This window comes from Gopherus evgoodei, chromosome 3, assembly GCF_007399415.2.
Source record: "Gopherus evgoodei ecotype Sinaloan lineage chromosome 3, rGopEvg1_v1.p, whole genome shotgun sequence".
In the NCBI taxonomy this organism is placed as follows: domain Eukaryota; kingdom Metazoa; phylum Chordata; order Testudines; family Testudinidae; genus Gopherus; species Gopherus evgoodei.
In genome coordinates this window covers 42296044-42318888 of record NC_044324.1, presented here as the reverse complement: position 1 = coordinate 42318888, position 22845 = coordinate 42296044, and the positions used below count along the sequence as shown (strand labels likewise).

At 47.1% G+C, this 22845-nt stretch overlaps 1 protein-coding gene across 3 annotated transcripts in view; it reads left to right on the top strand.

Moving 5' to 3' along the window:
• RNF144A (ring finger protein 144A) overlaps positions 1 to 22845 on the top strand; it is a 107309-nt gene that overhangs the window by 64526 nt on the left and 19938 nt on the right. The window lies entirely within an intron of this gene.

The following is a 22845-nucleotide window of genomic DNA, read 5'->3' as shown; positions in this document are numbered from 1 at the left end:
TAGAGCCTTTGAACTGAGAATTAAGATCTGTGCTGCACTTTTTAACCTAGAGCTAGCAATTAATTTTATGCCCCACCTAAAAAGGGTGGGGAAGCAATTGGGATAATCAAGCAGTATTTCGCTGTGGATGTTTACCTCCTTGACCACTTTACTCAGAAATTATAAACTATCCTCTTTCCTTTTGTCTGTTGTTTGGATCAGAGGCTAGGCCCTCTTTTGTGTTTGGAAAGTACATGGCACAGTATGGGTGCTTATGTCAACAAATAATGAACAACCCAAGTTTTGTAACAACTCTATATCAGCACTGCCTTATTGCATGAGTACATGCCTTGGGTGAGAGAGGGGAAAGAGCATAGTGACAGTTAAATACAGGATATTGTATGTTTGTAGTTGTCATGAGCATTTAAATGTGATACTTAGCAAGCGCCATCATCCAAACTCTATACAGAAATCAAATGATTAATGTTCTCAGAGCTGCTCCAGCTTGGTGCGGAGTGCCCCGGAGTCGTCAAAAGACTCAGTGCTGGGCAAGCACTGCAAGCTGTTGGCCCCAGAGAAAAGTAGGCCCCAGCACTGCTCATCCTCCGCAGTGCGGCCCAAGGCCAAGCCAAAAGAAGGGCATGGACATTCCCCACAAAGGAGACTGGCGCCATCTAAGGGCCCAGGCACCGGAAAGAGCGGGATGGACATTTGTACCAGTGCACGCCACAAGTCCCTCTGAGTCCAGTCATAAGTGAACTCAGTGAGGATGACGGGCTTGAGGGAGTAATGGATCAGCCCTCCACCCCTGACACCTTTGAGGCGGCAAAGGGCCACCTCAGGTTGTCAGTGGTGAGCCCGCTCCCGATCAGGGAGAATCCTACAGCACTAGGGCCCATGGTGCTGTCAAGGAGAAAGCCGGCAATGGTGTTCGAGGTCACCGTCCCGGCATCGCTTCTGGCGTTAGTCCCGGTCGAGCGTCAAGTCTGTGGACTCTGTTACCCCTGACACAGAGGGAAGCCTCAGTACTGGAGATGAGTCAGCACACGGGGTTAGTGCAAGGGACCCGATGCTCTCCAGCACCCTCCAGAGACCAGCACCAGGAGAAGGCAAGCCGGTCATCACCGAAGGCTTCTGGAAGTCACCAGGCCCAGTCCAGGTCTCGGAAGCACTGATACCAGTCCCATTCCCGTGAACAGCGGTACTGGTCCCGTTCCCGATCGGCAAGAAGCTGCTCATCGACCTCCCACCAGCACAGACCGACGGCACTGCTGTGGCCTTTGTGCTCGGCATCTCCAGAATCGGGCGCCAACCTGGGCCGGTGCAGTTATCCGCACCGGACAGCAGAGAATACCTAGCTGGATGGGAACCCCAGTGGGGACCACTGGGACACTGGCCCTTCTGGATCCCCTGGGCCCACCACCAGCAGCAAGGGGCTCCCTCCAGGGCCAGCCACTCAGTGCACCAGTCCCGGTCCCCACACCGACGCTTCTCTGTGCAGAAAGCCATGGCATCCAGACCGCCTGCACCATCGCCAAGTGAGACCCCAGAGAAACCGGCACCGAGTCCGGTGCCGCCCCAGGGTCAGCTGTCTGGGCCTGAGCTGGAAGCTCCTCCTTCAGAGGAGGGGGACTAAGGGGACCAGCAGGAGGAAGTGGAGCAGCTGCTGACCTCCTTGTGATCCCTGGATGAAGCAGTGGCCCGTACAGCGGTATCAGGACCTCTGCCAATAGACAACAGAGCCCACCAAGAGCTGCTGCGTAAGGTTGCTCTTAACTAGGGGTTACAGGCTGAGGAGACGGTGGAACAGGAGGACCCCATGAGCCCAGAGGGTCCATTCAGAATAGCACTTCTACTTGTTAAGACTGTGACGGAGCAGGGAGCGGGGCGGATTTGACCTGGGAACGTTGCCGGGGAGTTACATTGGGGATTAGAAGGAAGCTTCCTGAGCTGTAACCTGAGCCAGGAGGGGTGGGGAAGAAGTGACACCTTCTGTCCAGGAGACAGAACAAAGAAGAGGAGCAGAGGGGAGGGGGGAGAAAGCTGCTGGAGGAATTTTGGGGGTCAGTTTGGGCTGGGTGATGCAACGCAGAGAACCTCAAGCTGGGGTCTAAGCTCCCTGAACCCCCCAGAAGGACTTGATTGAGGAGTTCTGGTTGTACCTACATACTCTGCTTGGGACTGTGTACCTGTCGTCTAATAATCCTTCTGTTTTTACTGGTTGGCTGAGAGTCACAGTGAATCTCAGGAAGAGGGGTGCAGGGCCCTGTCTCCCCTATACTCCATGACAAAGACCATACAGTCGAACTATAAGACTGTATAGCAGACCCTGACCTCCAGCATCCCAACAGCCAAAGGTGTGGAACGCAAGTACTTCGCCCCGTCAAAGGGGTACGACTTCTTGTTTTGCCGCCCAAGCCCACGTTCCCTGGTACTCAGCAGTAAACGAGAGAGTGCCATGGGCAGTAGGCCCCAGCCCCTAAGGCCAAAGAAGCAAAGCGCCTGGACCTGTTTGGCAGGAAGGTGTATTCCTCAGGGAGCCTCCCGTTGAGGATTGCTAACCAACAGGCCATCCTCAACAGGCATAACTTCAGCTCCTGGGCGGCAGTGGGGAAGTTTAAGGACAGCTTCCCGCAGAGTTCCCAACAGGAGTTTACGGCGCTGGTGGACGAAGGCAAGGCCATAGTGAAGACCTCTCTCTCCAGGTGTCCTTGGATTCGGTGGACACGGCGACCAGGACAATCGCATCTAGCGTGGTCATGTGACATTCGGCGTGGCTGCAGGAGTTCTGCTGCCTAAGGTCCAGAACTCGCTCCAGGACCTCCCATTCGAAGGGTCCGGACTTTTTTTGTACCAGAACGCAAAGCTGCATAGCCTCAAAGACTCAAGGGCCACACTCAGGTTGCTGGGTATGCACACCCTGGTGACCCAAAGAAAGCCCTTCAATCCGCAGCCGCTTCCTCAGCGTCGCTAACAACCTCGTCCTAGGCAGGAGTCCTACCACAAGTGAAATGGGGATAACAGGAGGCAGCGCAATAACTATAGCTCCAATAGGCCAGGCCGGAGCCAAGGCCAACATAAGTCTGAGCCCGACCCTAAACCAGGCTTTTGAAGGTGCGCTCGAGAACAGCGTACCGAACCAATCACCAGATCCCTCTCCTTTTTTCCTGGATCACCTGTCCTGCTTCTCTTGTGTGTGGTCCAGTATTACGTCAGACCACTGGATGTTACGCATGGTACAAAGTGGTTACAGGCTTCAGTTCTCCTCCCTGCCTACCCTTCACCCCTTTTCCCTGTCCCTCTTCAGAGACCTTTCTCACGAGCACATCCTGGAAAAGGACGTTCACACACTCCTACAGGCGGGGGCGGTACAGTTGATGCCAAAGGACCTAAGAGGGAAAAGTTCTACTCACGCTAATTCCTTATTCCCAAGGCCAAAGGAGGCCTTCGTCCCATTCTGGACCTGCGCGGGCTCAACAAGTTCCTGGTCAAGGCCCGGTTCCGCATGGTCTCTCTGGGCACTATCATCCCTTCCCTGGATCCTGGGAATGGTACGCTGCCCTCGACATGAAGGACACGTACTTTCATATCGCCATCCACTCAGCGCATCGCTGATTCCTGCACCTCAGTGTGAACCAAGAATATTACCAGTTCACAGTTCTCCCGTTTGGCCTAGCTGCGGCACCACAGGTGTTCACAAAATGCATAGCGGTGGCGGCGGCTTTCTTACGGAGGCAGAGGGTTCGAGTTTACCCGTACCTTGACGACTGGAGGTTCGGTCCCATGTACAAGTGGCCTTGAGACTATTCTGCGCACTGGGGCTCCTGGTCAACACTCCCAAGTTCACCCTCATTCCAACGCAGAGAGTGGAATTCATAGGGGCAGTCCTAGATGCGGTACAGGAAAAGGCGAGCCTCCCAGTATCACGATTCCTGGCCGTCCAGCAAGCAGTGAACTCCCTGTGCCAGTTTCTCACTACAATAGCCAGATGCTGCCTGAGGCTGCTGGGCCACATGGCAGCATGCACACATGTGGTCAAGCATGCCAGACTGAAACTCAGGATGCTGCAGTCTTGGCTCACCCATGTATACCGCCTAGGCAGGGATCCCCTGGACTTGATAGTGACAGCCTTGGGAGGACGTGTTAGACTCCATGCAGTGGTAGCTGTCCGAGACCGTGGTTTGCAAAAGCATCCCCTTTGCTGCACAACAGCCAGACCTGAAGCTTGTGACGGACGCGTCAGACCTCAGATGGGGTGCTCACCTAGGAAACCTCGGGTCTTGTGGTCGGGAGCAGAGCAGTCACTCCATATCAATATGAAGGAGCTCAGGGCAGTTGGTTTAGCCTGCCAGACTTTTCACTCCACTTCGAGTGGTAACAGCTTGACAGTTCTGACAGACAGGGCGACCGCCATGTTTTACATAAACAAGCAAGGCGGAGCCCATTCCTTGCTGTTCTGCCACAAGGCTCTCCTCCTCCTGGAACTTCTGCATAGCCCATGCCATTCACCTCGAGGCGTCACATCTCCCAGGGGTGTGGAATGAACTGGCGGACCACCTCAGCAGGTCGTACCGCATACAGGAGTGGACGCTCAGAGCGGACATCATGTATTCGCTCTTCTTCAAGTGGGGATTTCCCCAGGTAGACCTGTTTGCTGCCAGGGCAACGCCCAGTGCTCACAGTTCTGCTTGTTCCAGGGCAGCAACCCGGGCTCAATAGCAGACGCGTTCGCAATTAAAATACGCCTTCCCCCCCGCTTTCTCTGGTGCACAAGGTCCTGCTCAAGGTGTGCAGGGACGGAGTGGTGGTCATCCTTATCACCCTGGCTTAGCCCCACCAGCACTGGTTCGCCATGCTCCTGGCGCTATCTATGGAAGCCCCGGTAACCCTGCCCCTACACCGGGATCTCATCACGCAGGACGGAGGGCGGCTCCTCCACCCCGACCTGCAATCACTGCATCTGACGGCATGGAAGCTCTGTGGCTGAACGCTTTGGAGAGCCCGTGCTCCCTCCCTGTGCAGCAGGTTCTACTAGGTAGTAGAAGCCCTCTACCAGGGCGACTTACCTGGCCAAGGGGAAAAGGTTCTCATGCTGGTGGGGCCCTAACAGGTCCAGCCACGCCAGTCTCTGGTGCTTACCATTCCAGAGTACCTACTGCACCTCAAGAAGCAGGGACTGGCCCCGTCCTCTATCAGGGTGCATCTGGCGGCCATCTCCGCCTTCCACCTGGGGTTTTCAGGGGCTCGGTGTTCTCCCACCCAATGGTGGGGCAGTTCCTTAAAGGACTGGAGAGGGCGTTGCCTTACTCATGCCCCCCAGTTCCCCCATGGAATCTCAACTTAGTCCTTTCTAAGCTCATGGGGCCCCATTCAAGCCCCTTGCTGCCTGCTCTCTGCTCCACCTTTCCTGGAAGGTGGCATTCCTGGTGGCCATTACCTCGGCCAGTAGGGTATCTGAGCTGAGGGCACTCACCTCAGATCTGCCATATACAGTATTTCATAAAGACAAGGTACAGCTCTGCCCACACCCCAAGTTCCTCCCAAAGGTGGTCTCGCAATTCCAAGATATTTGTCTGCCGGTGTGTTTTCCCAAACCCCACGCGGACCCGAGTCACCACAGTCTGCACTCCCTGGATGTCTGTCGAGCGTTGGTGTTCTACTTGGAGCGCACCAAGGCCTTTCATAAATCCACACAGCTGTTTGTGGCCGTGGCAGAAAGGATGAGAGGCCTCTCGGTGTCGGCGCCGTGGATTCCCTCCTAGATTACAGACTGCATTCGGGCATGTTATGACCTCTGAGGGTCATGGCCCTGGTGGTCACAGCCCACTCAACCAGGGCTCAAGCAGCTTCAGCGGCTTTCCTGGCACAGGTCCCAGTCCAGGAGATCTGCAGAGCAGCCACCTGGTCCTTGGGGCATACCTTGACGACACACAATGCGGTCGACCAGCAGGCCCGAGAGGACGTGGCGGTTGGCAGGGCAGTCCTCCGATCAATTGCTCCATGACTCCTACCCTCCTCCGAAAGTAAGCTTGTAATTCACCTAAGGTGACATGGATGTGAACAAGCACTCGAAGAAAAAGGTTACCTACCTTTTCGTAACGGTTGTTCTTCGAGATGTGCCATTCACGTTCATTCCATCACCCGCCCTCCTACCCCTCTGTCAGAGTTGCTGGCAAAAAGGAACTGGAGGGGGTTGGGCCAGCGGGGGTAGATATGCATGGCGCAGTGGCGCTTGCTCAAGCGGGGGCCCCCTGCCGGCCCAACGGGAGCTGCTAAGGGAAAAATTTCTGACACTCATGCATGCCTGCAGCACACGCACACCTAATGTGGAATGGACATAAACAGCACATCTCAAAGAACAACAGTTATGAAAAGGTAGGTAATTTTTTTTTCCCCCCGTCTACCATTTTGGTAGCTCTTGTAGTTGTATACTAGCACTGAGATTGTTTGAGTTGAAAAATTTCAGTTTTGTTCTGTGCTGTGAATCTTTTATTTCCATATGATGAGTTTAGTGAATGCTGTGGATGCATTTTCTATCCTCGATGTCACTGCTTTCTTCAAGTTATTCTTAATATCATAATTCCATGATTTCGAATTGGGGAAAAAAATGCTAGTGTGAGACCTGGGACAAATACTGTGCCCATTCAGTTAAAATAAGAGTTGCTTCATTGTGCCCTTGTTTAGGGAGTGATTGGTCAAGTATGCAAAAGGGTATGAAATAATTCCATGCAAAACCAGTCTGTTGCCCATATTTTATATTAACAGCTAGGTTTTGCACATCTTTATTCCCTAAATCAGCTGCTGAATATTTTAGTTTCATTTCACCTTAACTTCCAAATGGTAGCCCAGAGAAGAACTGCCACACCAGGTATGTTTCCCTGACATGTTCCCTACTGTTGCTCACTTCTTCCATTCTTCCTGGTAGAATATCATTATTGCTTTCTATTTCTAGATAAATCATTAGGAAGTGCTGATAAACTGTGCCCTAGGAACAGTTTAAGTAAACTTAACACGGAGACATTAACTTAGTGTCTCCAATTCAATCAGGTACATTAATCAGTTTTTAGAATTAGCATTTGTTTATCCTCGATAGTCTGCTCAGGATGGTGCATTACACAAAAACCTAAACAGTCTATCTCTCTCGGTACTTACATGGCCCTTAGCGCAGTAGTGTTTGAGGACTTCAGAAACATGAATGCATTTATTCTTGCAAGCTCCCTGTGATATAGGGATATATTATCCCCCTTGTAGTGATGGGGAATTGAGACAGCCTGACAAGCGGTAGACAGGAAGTCGGGGGCAGAGCTGGGAATTCAACTGAGAATTCATGAATGCCTTAAACACAAGGCCTCAGTCTCTGCCCTGAAGCATTTACTGTTTAACAAATTGCATTGAAGACTGCAATTGATTTTACCAAGAGCCAAATCCTAAACCTATTGAAATCAGTGGAAAGGCTTCCATTGACTTCATCAGTCTTTGGATTACGCCCTAAATACAGTAGACTAGTGAATCCATTGTACAACTCCTCCAGTGTCAGTGAAAATACACCAGCAAAATGTTTAACTCAGTATGTGTTTAAGCTCTTGACAAACCAGTGCATGCAAAGTTTTTGTCCAAGTGCTATGACGGAAATACAGAATAAGAAAGAAAAAAATATCATAGCACATTGGTTAAAAAATGTGAATGGTATTTTTGTGGTGATTTTCTCGGTGTTAGTTCTAGAGTCACTTTCTAATGTATTCTATATATAGAGAGAGAGCAAGAATATTTTACTCTCAAAGCGGTCTTTCGGTGCGGTACCAGCAGAATGAATGCAGAACTTAGATCAATGTGCTGATTTGCACAGACAGAAATATTATAGCGTTGAGGAATCTTTGATCCCTATATGATCCCAGAAGTGCTAGTGTCAGAATCTCATGAAGGATTATCTCCTCCCAACATTAACACAATACCACAACATTGCTATTTGGAAAGATAGAATGTGGGTATTGTTTCCTTTTGCATACTGGCTGACTTGCCAGTGAATTGAATGGAGCTGATTATGCCTTATCAGCAGAGGAGTGGCAAAGACACTACAGTTTCCCATCATATTATATTTAGTCAATTGTGATTGTTTTTACAGTATTCCATTATGGGCTTTTTCAGTGTGATTGTTAATGCACATACAATGACTGTGAGCTCTCTCTAAATTTTGTGTACACAGTGAAATCCACTGGGAATATTTCAGCTGCTGTGTAGTGTGGTACAGTTGCAAAAATCTAGGAAATGTGAGGAAAATAAATTACCTGCTGTTAATATCCTTTTGACTGCTGGTCACAAGAAAAGCTGTTATCTTTGTCCTCCTGGAAACCAAACTGTGTCTAAGCTATTATCATTTTTAAAGCTAAATTGCATTTATGTTGGCATCTGTATTCAAACTGCAGATTTTTAAAGTCATTGCACTGTCTTTTTTTATTAGTCTCCTTCACCAGTGAAAGTTAGCGAACAGCAGACCGCTCATACAGTGCTAAGTCTTCACTGCAATGTACAATCCTAATTTTGGGGATGTGGTGGTTCAATTAATAGTCACCTAGAGCTGGAAAAATAAATCCATACATTTTTCCTTTTAAAACCAGCACCTAAACACTGTACTTATGAGCACCATAATCCTACTTTGTTTGGGATCAAAGTGCATCAAGGGCCTCAAATTTTTGCTCTAAGAATATTCGCATTCAAATCTTTTGTTTGGTTTGATTGTTGGGCCAAAGCCTCACAGTCATTACTTAGTCCTTTGTCAGGCTTCGGCTTGACTGGATAACAGAATGGGTTGACTAGCACGTTCTAAACCTCAGGACTGAAATATTGATCCTGTTGAAGTAAAAGGCAAAACTCACATAGACTTCAGTGGGGCCAGGAGTCACTCATAATGTAGCCAAGGCCAGTTGTAATTTTAGAACCTACCAACTGGTAAAGCTAACATCTCTGGGCGGGGTGCCTCGGCTTCAACTCAACAGCTTAGCGCATGCTAAAATACAATTGCCTCCTCTATGCTCGAGGTTTAGAATGTGCTAGCTAGCATGTTCTGAATAACACCTATCATACTCAAGACAAACCCTTGGGCAAAGCTCCATTTGGTTTTCCCATTGTTTATAACGTTTCTGTTCTTGGACTGTGCCTATCACCATGAAATCTGAGTGCCTTTCAGAGGAGCTTTTTGTGACATAGAACCACAAGACACAGATGTTAATTTTCTTCCTTCGTCTCCCCAGGGGGCAAATGTGTGAGGAACTTTTTTTTAAATGAAATCCATCTTTTGTACACTGTGCTATCTTTTTATAGTATCACGGACGAGGTCAAAGAAGCATGTGTGGCATTTGCAACAGAAAATGGTGAGGTTTGAGGTGGTGCTTAGACCTGCAAGAGTTTGTTCCACAGCCTTGGACAACATCCCAGAAAGTTCTGCCTTCTGCACTGAGCTTCACCCTTGTGGACAGCTCCTTCGGGCCTGAAGAATGCAGATGTCGCCACAGCCCTCATCCTGCAGATCTCACTAATCTTTTAGGAATCTTAGACTCTCTCTTTCTTTGTTGATTTCTCAGTCAATAAGATAGAACCATATGAAACAGTCTTTCACTTTGCTCTACATGTGGATAGTCTCCACCAGCTGTTACTGGGTCCCTTTCACCAAGAGTACAATCTGCCTTTCTTTTGGCTTTCCTGGTTCTACCAGCTGCCTGAGTAACTCAGGTCATTGCTTTATTTAGGCCTCTTTTTGTTGTTGTTGCAGTTTAAAGATACTTACCTTGTGACGGTAGGGTCTCCCTTTCCTTCCTATACCTAGCTTTCTTGATCTTCTGAAGCTGTCAGTGATCACTTTCCTCTGCCATCATGTTTGGAACAGAGCATTCAGAACTGCTTAGGTCTTGAATTGGGAGACAAGCAAGAGAGAGAGACTTAATTATCTTGTTCTCCTTCATTCCAAAGCTACAGCTCTCTTCTCCCCTTCCTCCTGCCCCCCCCACCCCCCCATGCAGACTGAACAAAGAACAGTGTGGAAGTAACCAGGTAAGGTTCTCTTCCTTCCCAGTTAGGCACTGCTTTATCTCTGGTTGCTGGGGGAAACGTATCTTCGGAAGACAGCTCCCTGCTGTTCTAAAGCAGGGCTCTTCGTCCCCTCCACTGAAAGGAGCTATCCTGATTATTTTAAAGTGTGAGGGTTTAAAAGAAAAATTTCCTTTTTGAATATTCACAAGAATTAGTAACTTTTCAACAGGCATGTTATTCTTCACCATTCCATTGTGATGCATCGAGCCCTTTCACTAAACAAATACAAACACTTTGTAGGCAAGATGAATAAAGCAGACTTGTAGCAGTGTTTGTACAGCATCTAGCACAATCAGTTCCTGATCCATGACAGGGGCTCTGAAGTGCTACCACAATAATAACAACAACAATAATAATAATTAATAATAATGAAGTAGTCTAATCCCAGAGGAATGAACTTGCAGCTGGGAATCGTGGGCTCCTGACTTGCTGTCAGGCCTTGGTCCAGTCAGTTCACCTCACTCTTTGCTATCATGTTGCAAAATGAGATTAATACTTATCTTCATCATTTGGATGTCATGAAAACTAGTGGGTTGTTATCTGTGGGTTGGAATATGTAAAGTGAAGGCCAGACATTTCCTGCAGCTATACATTTCTCCAATTCCTACAGCATTCATCCTATTCTGTCACAAGAAATCTTCCTCAAACTGCATCATAAGGGAATATGTATTCTGTTTGCATAACAAGGGTTTTAGAATTCCTTCCCACATATGGGGTTGTGGAAAACAGACTAAAATATTTAGTTTAAAGTTTTTAAATGTAGTTGATATGAATCAAAATAAAATTGTTAGCTGTTATCTTGACCTATTATATGTATTTTCTTCAACAAAAGCCTCAAACCCTTTTATTTACTATTGCTTTGGAAAAGTTGGAGTTTTCTGCCCTTTTTTATAATAGAAGTGCTGAAAAAGTATATATAGGAGCAGCTGATATTGCTACAGTGGCCTTGGATTCTGGCTTGGAAATACTATTGGTGGTGATTCACAGTACTGAGCAGTGTTAATGAGTTTGTGGCAGTCTCATGTCATAATTCTGACTGACAACAATTTTCAGAAGAGGGCTAGAGCATGATTCACGGGGACCTGAGACCAAACCTAGATATGAAGTGTGGGGATGCAGTGGTGTGTGAGAGCCTAGGCAGCATGAGGTGAGTGAACTGGGGCTGGTCAGTAAGTCAGGGATGGGGTGATTCTCCCCAAGGCCTTCGCTGTAGCAGGGAGGGGAAGGGAGGTTCAGGGAGGGGGAACAGGCTGACTCACGCTGGGACTCAGTGCAGTGGAGGGTGGGGGGGTTGAGTATCAGTTGTGAGGTGTGGGGGGGGGGGAGTCCATGCCTTGTTCTCCCCAGGCTTTTGGATGCAGGAGGAGAGGGGCTGGGCCCAGGCTTTTCTATTCTACCTCAAACACCCTGCTAAGAGCGAACATCTTTTCCTTCTTCCCTGGGTTTAATTGCGGCCCTACCTCCCCAAATGCCACCTATGGATGAGCTGCTTATAGCCTGAGGGAAGTGAGTTGCAGCTCTGCTCACCTCGCTGTGTGTTCTTCGGAGTACAAAGCCCTGGGTGGGGGGAGACTGAATGGGATATCTGGGGGGCAACAGGCTGTCAGTGGTGGTGTCATAAACAGATAGTTAAAGGTTAATGTCTCTCTTACCTGTAAAGGGTTAAGAAGCTCAGTAAACCTGGCTGACACCTGACCAGAGGACCAATAAGGGGACAAGATACTTTCAAATCTTGTAAAAGCAGCAAAGAATCCTGTGGCACCTTATAGACTAACAGACGTTTTGGAGCATGAGCTTTCGTGGGTGAATACCCACTTCATCAGATGCATGTAGTGGAAATTTCCAGGGGCAGGTGTATATATGCAGGAAAGCTAGAGATAATGAGGTTAGTTCAATCAGGGAGGATGAGGCCCTGTTCTAGCAGTTGAGGTGTGAAAACCAAGGGAGGAGAAACTGGTTTTGTAGTTGGCAAGCCATTCACAGTCTTTGTTTAATCCTTAGCTGATGGTGTCAAATTTGCAGATGATCTGAAGCTCAGCAGTTTCTCTTGAAGTCTGGTCCTGAAGTTTTTTTGCTGCAGGATGGCCACCTTAAGGTCTGCTATAGTGTGGCCAAGGAGGTTGAAGTGTTCTCCTACAGGTTTTTGTATATTGCCATTCCTAATATCTGATTTGTGTCCGTTTATCCTTTTCCGTAGTGACTGTCCAGTTTGGCCGATGTACATAGCAGAGGGGCATTGCTGGCATATGATGGCATATATTACATTGGTGGACATGCAGGTGAATGGTGTGGCTGATCTGGTTAGGTCCTGTGATGGTGTCGCTGGTGTAGATATGTGAGCAGAGTTGGCATCGAGGTTTGTTGCATGGATTGGTTCCTGAGCTAGAGTTACTATGGTGCGGTGTGCAGTTACTGGTGAGAATATGTTTCAGGTTGGCAGGTTGCCTGTGGGCGAGGACTGACCTGCCACCCAAGGCCTGTGAAAGTGTGGGATCATTGTCCAGGATGGACTGTAGATCCCTGATGATGCGTTGGAGAGGTTTAAGCTGGGGACTGTATGTGATGGCCAGTGGAGTCCTGTTGGTTTCTTTCTTGGGTTTGTCTTGCAGTAGGAGGCTTCTGGGTACACATCTGGCTCTGTTGATTTGTTTCCTTATTTCCTCGTGCGGGTATTGTAGTTTTGAGAATGCTTGGTGGAGATTTTGTAGGTGTTGGTCTCTGTCTGAGGGGTTAGAGCAGATGCGATTGTACCTCAGTGCTTGGCTGTAGACAATGGATCGTGTGATGTGCCCGGGATGGAAGCTGGAGGCATGAAGGTAGGCATAGCGGTCAGTAGGTTTTTGGTATAGGGTGGTGTTAATATGACCATCACTTACTTGCACCGTGGTGTCTAGGAAGTGGAGCTCCCGTGTAGATTGGTCCAGGCTGAGGTTGATGGTGGGGTGGAAGCTGTTGAAATCGTGGTGGAATTTTTCCAGAGTCTCCTTCCCATGAGTCCAGATGATGAAGATGTCATCAATGTAGCGTAGGTAGAGAAGGGGCGTGAGTGGACAAGAGCTGAAGAAGCGTTGTTCCAGGTCAGCCATAAAAATATTGGCATATTGTGGGGCCATGCGGGTGCCCATAGCAGTGCCACTGATCTGGAGATATATATTGTCATCAAATTTGAAATAGTTGTGTGTGAGGATAAAGGCACAGAGCTCAGCAGCCAGTTGTGCTGTGGCATCATCAGGGATACTGTTTCTGACAGCTTGTATTCCATCTGTGTGTGGGATATTCATGTAGAGAGCCTTTATGTCCATGGTGGCTAGGATGGTGTTTTCTGGAAGGTCACCAATGCATTGTGGTTTCCTCAGGAAACTACAAATCTTGGTGGAGGGAAGTCTTTTGTTTGTGCTCTTTGTTTTGGGGGTTGTTTTGGAACTAAGAGGGACCAGACGTCAATCCAGGCTCTCCAAATCTTTCTGAATCAGTCTCTCATGTTTCAAACTTGTAAGTAACAGCCAGGCAAGGCGTGTTAGTCTTATTTTTGTTTTCTCAACTTGTAAATGTTCCTTTTTGCTGAGCGGATTTTACCTCTGTTTTCTGTAACTTTGAACCTAAGGCTAGAGGGGGTTCCTCTGGGCTATATGAATCTGATTACCCTGTAAAGTATTTTCCATCTCGATTTTACAGAGATGATTTTTACCTTTCTTTCTTTAATTAAAAGCTTTCTTTTTAAGAACCTGATTTGATTTTTCCTTGTTTTAAGATCCAAGGGGATTGGATCGATGTTCACCAGGAACTTGGTGAAAAAGCCTCTCAAGGCTGCCCAGGGAGGGGAAGGTTTTGGGGGGACAAGAAGTGTTCCAGACACTGAAATTTCTGGATGGTGGCAGTGTTACCAGATCTAAGCTAGTAATTAAGCTTAGAAGTGTCCATGCAGGTCCCCACATCTGTATCCTAAAGTTCAGAGTGGGGGAGGAACCTTGACAGGTGGTATTAGTGGGACTTTCAGTGGAGTTGTTGGTGGGGTGGAGGGAGCAGTAGGGTTAGCAATGAGGGTGAGGGAAGGGCTAGGGGGGCAGTTGGGGTTGGGAGCGGGGAGGCTTCCTGAAATTAATTTGAAAATGTAGGTGAATATGTCTGGAACTCTTATTTGGAAATGGGACACAGCAGTGAGAGAGTGACGGCAGAGGGCCCAGTTCAGTTATTTGTTGCCAGAGCATGAGCACAGGGGATAGGCACCCTGGTTCATAGACTTTCTCTCCCATCACACCACAGTGTGACCAGAAAAAAAAACATCACACAGCTCCCAGCTGTTGTATGTTGTCTTTGTACAGATGGACAAGGTGCCTGGATAGCAAGGCCTAAAATGTTGGTGGAACCTGGCCAGGTAGGTTGTAATGCACCAACTATCTGTGTGAACAGACTATCCATGGTGACCCAATAACACCTTATGGGGAACGCTGTATAGCACTCTGTTTAGAACTGATTTGGTGTATGTACCGGAGTATTATTTATTTTCCATTATTATGGTCAGGCCCTTGGCCCCACGGTACTGTGCACAGTGCAGACACCCAAAGAAATATGGTCTCTGTGCTCATCTTCTGAGAAAAGAAGTGATTTACGAGGGTAGGGGTGATGGGTGACAATCAAATATGTAGAATTTTTGTATACGTAGATTCACTTGCAACTTCTATCCTATAATTCTAAGTACATAAAATGCCAAATATCCCCATCTGCTCCTCCAGCTATTATAAACTGGCTGATTTCTTACAAGCATTGCAGCAAAGATGAATCCTGAGGGTGTTATTCTTACATATACATCAGCGAGACCTTCCAAGCTCAGTGTTTCCGTTCCTCTTCTTACTTGAGATATTTGACTGGAAACAGGCTTTTGTTTTTGAGCTCATTTGTTTCCTGCTTGTTGGTCCTAACCTGGCATGCTAATGATTTCCACAGCGATCAGTTATAATGTCTCAAAGGATTTTTAGCTTCAGCTCTACTACATGTCTAATGCTTTAGAAGCCAACAGGGCTTCTCTTTAGAGAAATCTTTTTCTACACAACCCCATCCTTGATGATGGAGCAAGAAGGATTGTACATGACTTTGACAGCCGTGGTTTTAGGAACACCTTCCTCTGCCCAAACTAGTGCAGAAATCCCTTAATGCAGTAGAATGGCAGTTGTTCTGCCCAGGGTAATAGGTTGCAGCAAGGCACAGCACAGAGGAACACTGTTATTTTCTGGATAGCGCACACAGATGTTCCTTGGGGGTGTTTGCTGCATCAGTGGGAAAAGGAGCAGGGACATGACCACCAAATTCACGGTGCATTTTGGTCAATTTCACAGTCATAGGATTTTTTTAAAAATTGTACATTTCATGATTTCAGCTATTTAAATCTGAAATGTCACAGTGTTGTAATTGTAAGAGTCCTGACCCAAAAGGGAGTTGAGGATTGGGTCGCAAAGTTATTGTAAGCTGGGGGGGGCGGGGGCGGTACTGCTACCCTTACTTCTGTGCTGCTGCTGGCGGCGGCGCTGTCTTCAGAGTTGGGCAGCTGGAGATTGGTGGCTACTGGCCAAAAGTCTAGCTGTGAAGGCAGAGCAGCTGCCAGCAGCAGTGCAGAAGTAAGGATGGCGTGGTATGGTATTGCTACCCTTACTTCTGTGATGCTGCCTGCAGAGCTGGGCCCTCAATCAGCAGCCACCACTCTCCGGCCACCCAGCTCTAAAGGCAGCGCAGAAGGGTGGCAATACCGCGACCGCCCTGCAGCTCCCTTTTGGGTGAGGACCCCCAGTTTGAGAAATGCTTGTCTCCTCTGTGAAATCTGTATAGTGTAGGGTAAAAGCACACAAAAGATCAGATTCCACGGCGGGGGAGACCAGATTTCGTGGTCCATGATGCGCTTTTCATGGCTGTGAATTTGGTAGTGCTCCACACATGCTTAGTGGGGTTTATGACTATGTGATCTGTTGGCTAAAAACCCCTGGGTAGTGGAAGAGCTTGGGCAGGACTTACTAGTACAGTCCATGGACTATATTGGTAGCTCTGCCCCCGCACCGAGTGTTTTTTTTAATTAGTGAATTTGCACAACTGGAGGTCTGTTGGCCACTTCACTTCCCTTGGTTCCACTAGTTGAGGGGTAGTGTTAAGTTACGTCCAAGATTTCATACAAGTCCTGCTGGCTAAAGCTGCTTAGTGGATCAATGTGCTCCCTGGTTGGTGCCACCTACTTTTTGTACCATATTGGGTCTTTGACACTGGAATTGTGGGCACCTTCCTTCACTGGAGCCCCTATTCTAAGCAGACCACTCAGTACTGAGGGACCTGTAGTGCTGGTTTATGCCAACCAGCATAATTTGTCCACTCATTGAGTATCATGGCTCTGTTGTCACCCAGGAGAGGGGTTGCTTTGCTGACATGAAACATGGAATCAGGAAGACTCTGGGTGTTACGGATGCTCTTTGATGGTGTCTTCTGTCTCAGGGCCACATGTCAACTCAGACTAAGATGTGTATCTATCAAACAGCAGTGGCTTCTGTCCTTTTGTATTGCTCTGAAACAGAGGCCTCCACAAAGACATAGTGCTGGATGCTTTCATTGTGAAACAGCAATGATATATTGAAGGCAAATGGTGATGTCATCAGGTTACAAATGAGGATGTCAGGCGCTGGAACAACTAGCCTCCAATGTCTTCCCAAGTGACAATGTCAGCTCAGGTGGCTTTGCCATCTGCACCATATGCTGGAGTCCATAATATTCCACCAGTTTGTGTTGGATCCAACAAAAGATGGATGGAGAAGACCTTGCAGAAAGCCACATGCACACTAGAGGGGTGTCATGGCTTCTGGCCTTCTCCCCTTTAGCCTTAATATAGAGCTTTGTTTCAAAGAACAGGTCTATAAAAATGATCATTTTCAAAAAGGAATAACTAGGATAAAGATCTGTCTAGCACACATCTGTCACCATGGTATCTAGGTGAACTGTGGGAATGGATGCCATAATATATTACTTGACTTTTTAGTAGACATATGGTCAATCACTGCTGTTTTAAGGAGGAATCCCTCCCACAGTCACTTCAGTTGCCTTTTACAAATCTCTCCATGATTAAATGTGCATAGATGTTGTGTAGTAAATTGCTTGTCAGCCAAGTAGGATTAGTGTGGTGCTAAGAAGAAATGTAACTAGATTTGTAGATGCCACAGAGCATCTTGCGCACTGAAGAAGCAGTGATGGGGGAAGGGTGTATACTGGAGCTTCTCAAGGTTAAGCACCTTCTCTTTCAGTGATTACAGAGCAGTGGTCGTGCTGGTAGCTTTGCTGCCAGCCTTTTACACAGTAGAGCCACACAAGCTATTAGATGAGAAAGAAGCTTAAAAACAGCGAACAAAACTACCTTTTTGTATTTTCCTTGTATTTTGCTTTAGGAATACATTGCATACCATGTCCCAGCTCTGCTGTTAAGTCAAAGGCCAGACACTGGGAGGTGGGTAAAACTGTCTACCAGTTTAAGCACTTCATCTACTAAACTGGCTGCGAAATTGAAATTGTCAGTCTGATATGATGATTAATGTTACATAGGATATCTTGCTATGTGCTGCAGCAAGGGCATAAATACAGCATTGCTGAGTCTTCCTTAGAAAGGAATTTCTTCTCCCCAAATAAGAGAAAAATAATTTTACATGTGAGGATATGCAACAAAAATACACAGAATGATCGTTTTGTAAAGCAGAAGATCATCTTTCATAGCAAACACACACAACTTTGTAAAATTTAACTATTGCAAAAAAAGAGAGAGATAACATTGTGTATCTGTTACTTCCATTTCTCATCTGTCTCTCTCAACTCATCACTGTAGCATTTGAGCAGCTGTCTAGTATCGTTTCACCAGAAGAGTTACACATGGCTCAGAATGTAGATTGGGAGCTGTAACAAACCAAATGTAAACTGCTCTGAGACATAGGACATCACAGATTTCATTCTTTTACAGAGTTTAAGGCCAAAAGGGACTATTATGGTTATCTAGTTCAACCTCCTTCCTAACATAGAACTTAAAATGTCAACTAGTAATTCCTGCATCTAGCCCAGCAGACACCAGGCAGTGATGAGAGCATCACCCCCAGCAGCAGTGAAAACAGGAGGCAGCTCCCCCTGCATTCTGCAACCATATGTATGATTGAACTGAGGGAGCTTCTTCAAGAAACAATGCTCCTGACAGCAGACAGGCTCCTCTTAAAGCAAGCAGTCAAAGGACAGCAACATTCCTACAAAATCCATTATATTCAAAATCCTGGACCACTGCATGAAACAAGAATTCTTCCAGACAGCAGCCTGGAGGAAGGGTTAAGGGTGGTGTGTAAGGAGATTTGTTGGACCAGGGAAGGTGTGTGGGGAGGAGGATGATGATGATGGTCATCTCAATTTTTGAGGATTTGTCAATCATCATAGTTTGTATTAATGGGTCTTTACATAACACCACAGCCCAGTTTGGGAAGAACATCCCTTCACTGAACTGGCCACAGAGCCATTTGCCTAGTTGTATTGATTGCTTAGTTGTTTCCATGCAGGGCCGGCTCCAGGCACCAGCAGAGCAAGCTGGTGCTTTGGGCGGCATATTCTATGGGGCGGCATTCTGCCCTAACCTAGGGCAGCACGACTGGTTTTTTGTTTGTTTTTGTTTTTTTTGGTTTGCTGCTCCGGCCACCCTGTAGGGGGCGGCATTGCGGAGGAGGGGAGTGCCCTGCAGCAAACTGGGCAGGGCAGCCCCTGTTTTTCCCTCTCCGCCGACTGGAGCGGAGCAGAGCCCTCCCAGCAGGCGGCACAGTGGTCAGGACCGCGGGACAAATGCCCCGCTGAAACCCTGGCCGCCTCCTGCTCTCTCTCTCTCCCCACTCCCTCCCCTTCCTCCCCACTAGACTGGGTGCACATTCCGCTGCACATCTGCAGCACAGGGTGTCCCCCTGCACCCTGGCTCCGGCTGCCCGGCAGGGTTTTTTTTGTTGTTGTTTTTTCTCCTGCTTTGCTGCTCCAGCTGCGCTGGTTGTTTTTTTTTTCCCCCCTCCTGATTTGCCACTCCGGCCATGCCCCAGGTTTTTTGTTTTGTTTTGTTTTCTTTCCCTGCTTTGGCACTCCAGCCGTGCTGCAGGTTCCCCTCTACACCTGCTTTGCTGCTCCGGCCGCGCCACAGGTTTTTCTTTTTGTTTTGTTTCCCTGCTTTGGCACTCTGGCTGCGCTGTAGGTCCCTCCCCCCTTGCTTCTCTGGCCACGCTGCTGGTTTTTTTGTTTTGTTGATTTTTTTCCCCTCCTGGTTTGCCACTGCGGCCGCGCCACAAGTTTTTTTGTTTTGTTTTCTTTGCCACTCCCCGCGCTGCAGGTGTCCCTCCTGCTTTGCCACTCCACCCCCCCTTCTTCTTTTTTTTTTTTTTTGCTTGAGGCGGCAAAAAAAGCCAGAGCCGGCCCTGTTTCCATGCCTGGCACTGTGCTTCCAGCTGCTCCAAGTGATTCTTCTCCAAGTCATGGACACTCAGCCTTACGGTGCCATGCAGTACCATCAGTCGCCAGTTGCTCAAAGAAATGTATGTTTGCCCAGATTTTGTTTGAGTGCCTTTGAAACATTACATGTGCCCTCCTCGCTTATGATTGCGGGGTTTTAATTCAGAATGTAAGACTTGTGTTAGAACCATAGCATTGTAGGGCTGAAAGGGACCGTAAAGGTCGACAGGTCTCAGGCATTCAAATTACATGGCCAGTCCATCTCAACTGGCGCAGATCATATTAGTCTCGATGCTGACCAAATCAGCTTTCACCAGGATTTCAGTATTGGAAACCTGGTCCTGCCATTTGATGCCCAGCAATCGCTGTAGGTATCACAGATGGAAACGATCTAGCTTTTTAATGTGTTGTTAATAGGTCCATGTTTCATACCTATAGAGCAATGTCATGAGGACAACAGCATTATAGACTTTGGTGTTTTGTCTACACAGATTCCATGTTGCTTCCAGATTCAATGAGAGAGGTGACCATATATGCACTGGCTTTCTTAATTCACGCATCCACTTTGCGGTCAATTGTCACTTAATTGTTCAACGTGCTGCTAAGATAAGTAAATTATTTGACAGCTTGGAGCATGATACATTCCAGGCTTATTGAGGGATCTTGGTAAGGTTGTTGAAGAACTGGCTGATACAGAACTTTAGTTTTCATTTGACAGATGGTGAGGCCAAAGTTAGTAAGTTGATAAGCACAGCTGTTTGTGAGATCTTTTAGTGCCGGTTCAGAGTGCACCATCAGGGCACAATTATCCAGCATGTTCCTGGATCAGCATTTCTATCCCCTTGGTGTTTGTGTATAGATGAGCAAGATCGAAGAGCTTACAAGCGCAGAGGTGTGTAAAGACGCCATTTGAAGCACCACAAAGGGCTTCTTTCAGCATCACAGCAAAGAATAGACCAAAAAGGCTAGGAGCAAGGACACATCCCTGCTTTACCGCTTTTATGATTGGAAATGGATCTATTATAATTGCCAAATTATGTTAATACATTTGTCTGGACATCCAAATTTAGCCAGCAGTTTCCAAAGGACAGTGCAGTGGGCTGCATACAATGCCTTGTTTAGACTGAGAACCACAATGTACAAAGGTTGGTGATGTTTCCTACATTTTTCCTGTAATTATTGAATTATGAAAATCATGTCAGGAGTGCTCCACCGAGCACAACAGCAGCATTGTGACTCAGAACTTTTTTGATGATTTGGGTCAGGAGTTGGTTCAAGAGGATCCGTACAAGAATCTTGCAGACCACAGAAAGTGAAGAGATACTGAGATAGTTATCACAGTTGCTCTTCGAGTTTTTTATAAATGGTGACAATGCTGGAATTTTTCAGTTGTTGCGTTATCATTTCCTGAAGCCAGATATGTGAGGAAAAATTCAAAGAACTTGTGAATGAGATTTCCTCCATGTTGGAAAACATAGGTTGGGAAGGGATTGGGACCAGTGGATTTATTATTTTTCATTTACTTAAACAGCCTTTAATGCCTCGGCTCATATGGTGGATTGGCAAATTGTGTTGGGAGGCGGAAAGTGAGGACAGAAGGAAGTGGAAAAGGCAGGGAAAATGGTAGCATGTGCACATATGCAGGGGAATGTGGAGGTCAGGAGCTGAGGGAAACTGGCCACACTCTGGCTGCTTTACTCTCCCTTGCTGAGAAACAAAGGTATCATGAGTTATGAAAGCAGCGAAGAGTCCTGTGGCACCTTATAGACTAACAGACGTGTTGGAGCATGAGCTTCTGTGGGTGAATACCCACTTCGTCGGATGCATGTAGTTATGAAGAACTTCTCTGAGCTGGACTTCCATCACCTCAGGTACTGATCTACTGAGACTAAAGAATTAATGTTTGTATAATTAGTTCACAGTTGCCAAGTTTACACAACTGCAATGGTATGTTTAAATTTTGTTTGTTTATTTACAAGTTTTAAGTATTGTTAGTAAGAACACATGACCAAGTTAATGGATATTTGTTTTTTTAGATACAGATTATTCTTCTTAGTCCAGTTACAAGGAAAATAAATATGCTGCTTAACATGTTGGTATTCACAAGAGCCTGCATATAGCAAGTGGATGCCTTTGTCACTTTCTCTCACCCATTCCAGCCAGTAGGCAGCTAATCTCAATTCCCCTTCCCTCCTAGGAGATTTGTTACGTAGCACTGATCATTTTACAGGTAATTTTCAGTGATTGCATTCAAACAGCAATTCATGGATAGTTGGTTTTTTAAAATCACTTTATTCCTAGAAGAACAAAGGGGCAATCTTACAAAAAGTATAACAGGAAGAAAATCCTACAGTAATTTTACTGGGATGGTTTAAAAGTGATAGCATCAAGGTTAGTTACTGAGCCCTGGATTGTGAACTGGGCACCATAATCCGTTTTGTATTTCAGTCCCTGTGTGGACATAGTGATGTGCTGATGCAGTGGAGAATTTCTAACTGTGCTACCAGTTTTGGTTTTCTAACGCTGGTGGCACCTCATGCATTCACTTCCAGGCAGTGGGTGGAGGAGAGATCCACCCAAAAGGAGGGAGCTCACACTGCTGCTTCTTCAGCCCCAGGAGCCTCTGTTTTATGGGAAAGGGAATTTAGAACAGAACCTTGCCTGAAATAAAACCCCTATGGGACAGATTCTGCCTGACACTTACTGGCTTCAAGGCAGTTTCTAAGCAGATGTAGCAGGAGAAGCACATTTTGGCTTGGCTAGTATTAAGAGTATGGGAAGCTCAGTGTTAAATTAGTGGATAGAGAAGGCACTGACTATTGGACAGGCAGGGATGAGCTACTCCCTTCCCTAGAGGATGTTAGAAAAGGGAATCAGATGTTTGACTGGCTTTGGCAAAGGTCCCAAACAGGGTGGTGAAGAGAATTGCCAAATTAATCATTAATGATGGTAAAGTGCACTGAGCTCGAAGAGCGTTCTTTTAAGTGCTAAGCATTGTCATTAAATATATATGCTGTTTCATCTGAATCCACACTCACCTTTTACAGATGCGGGGGATGGGAAGAGCCGACGATGGCACCATGGTAGGACTGATACCCCTGCCACTGGTGGTGCTGAGATCCACAGCCCAGGGCCCTAGTCTCACAGATTTCAGCTGTCTGTGGTACACCTCTACCTCGATAGAACTCGACCCGATATAATGCGGTAAAGCAGCAGGGAGTCTCAGGCCCTTTTAAGTGCCGCCCGAGCCCCGCTGCTTTGCCGTGTTATAACCGAATTTCTGTGAAGCCCTGCGCCCTTTAAATC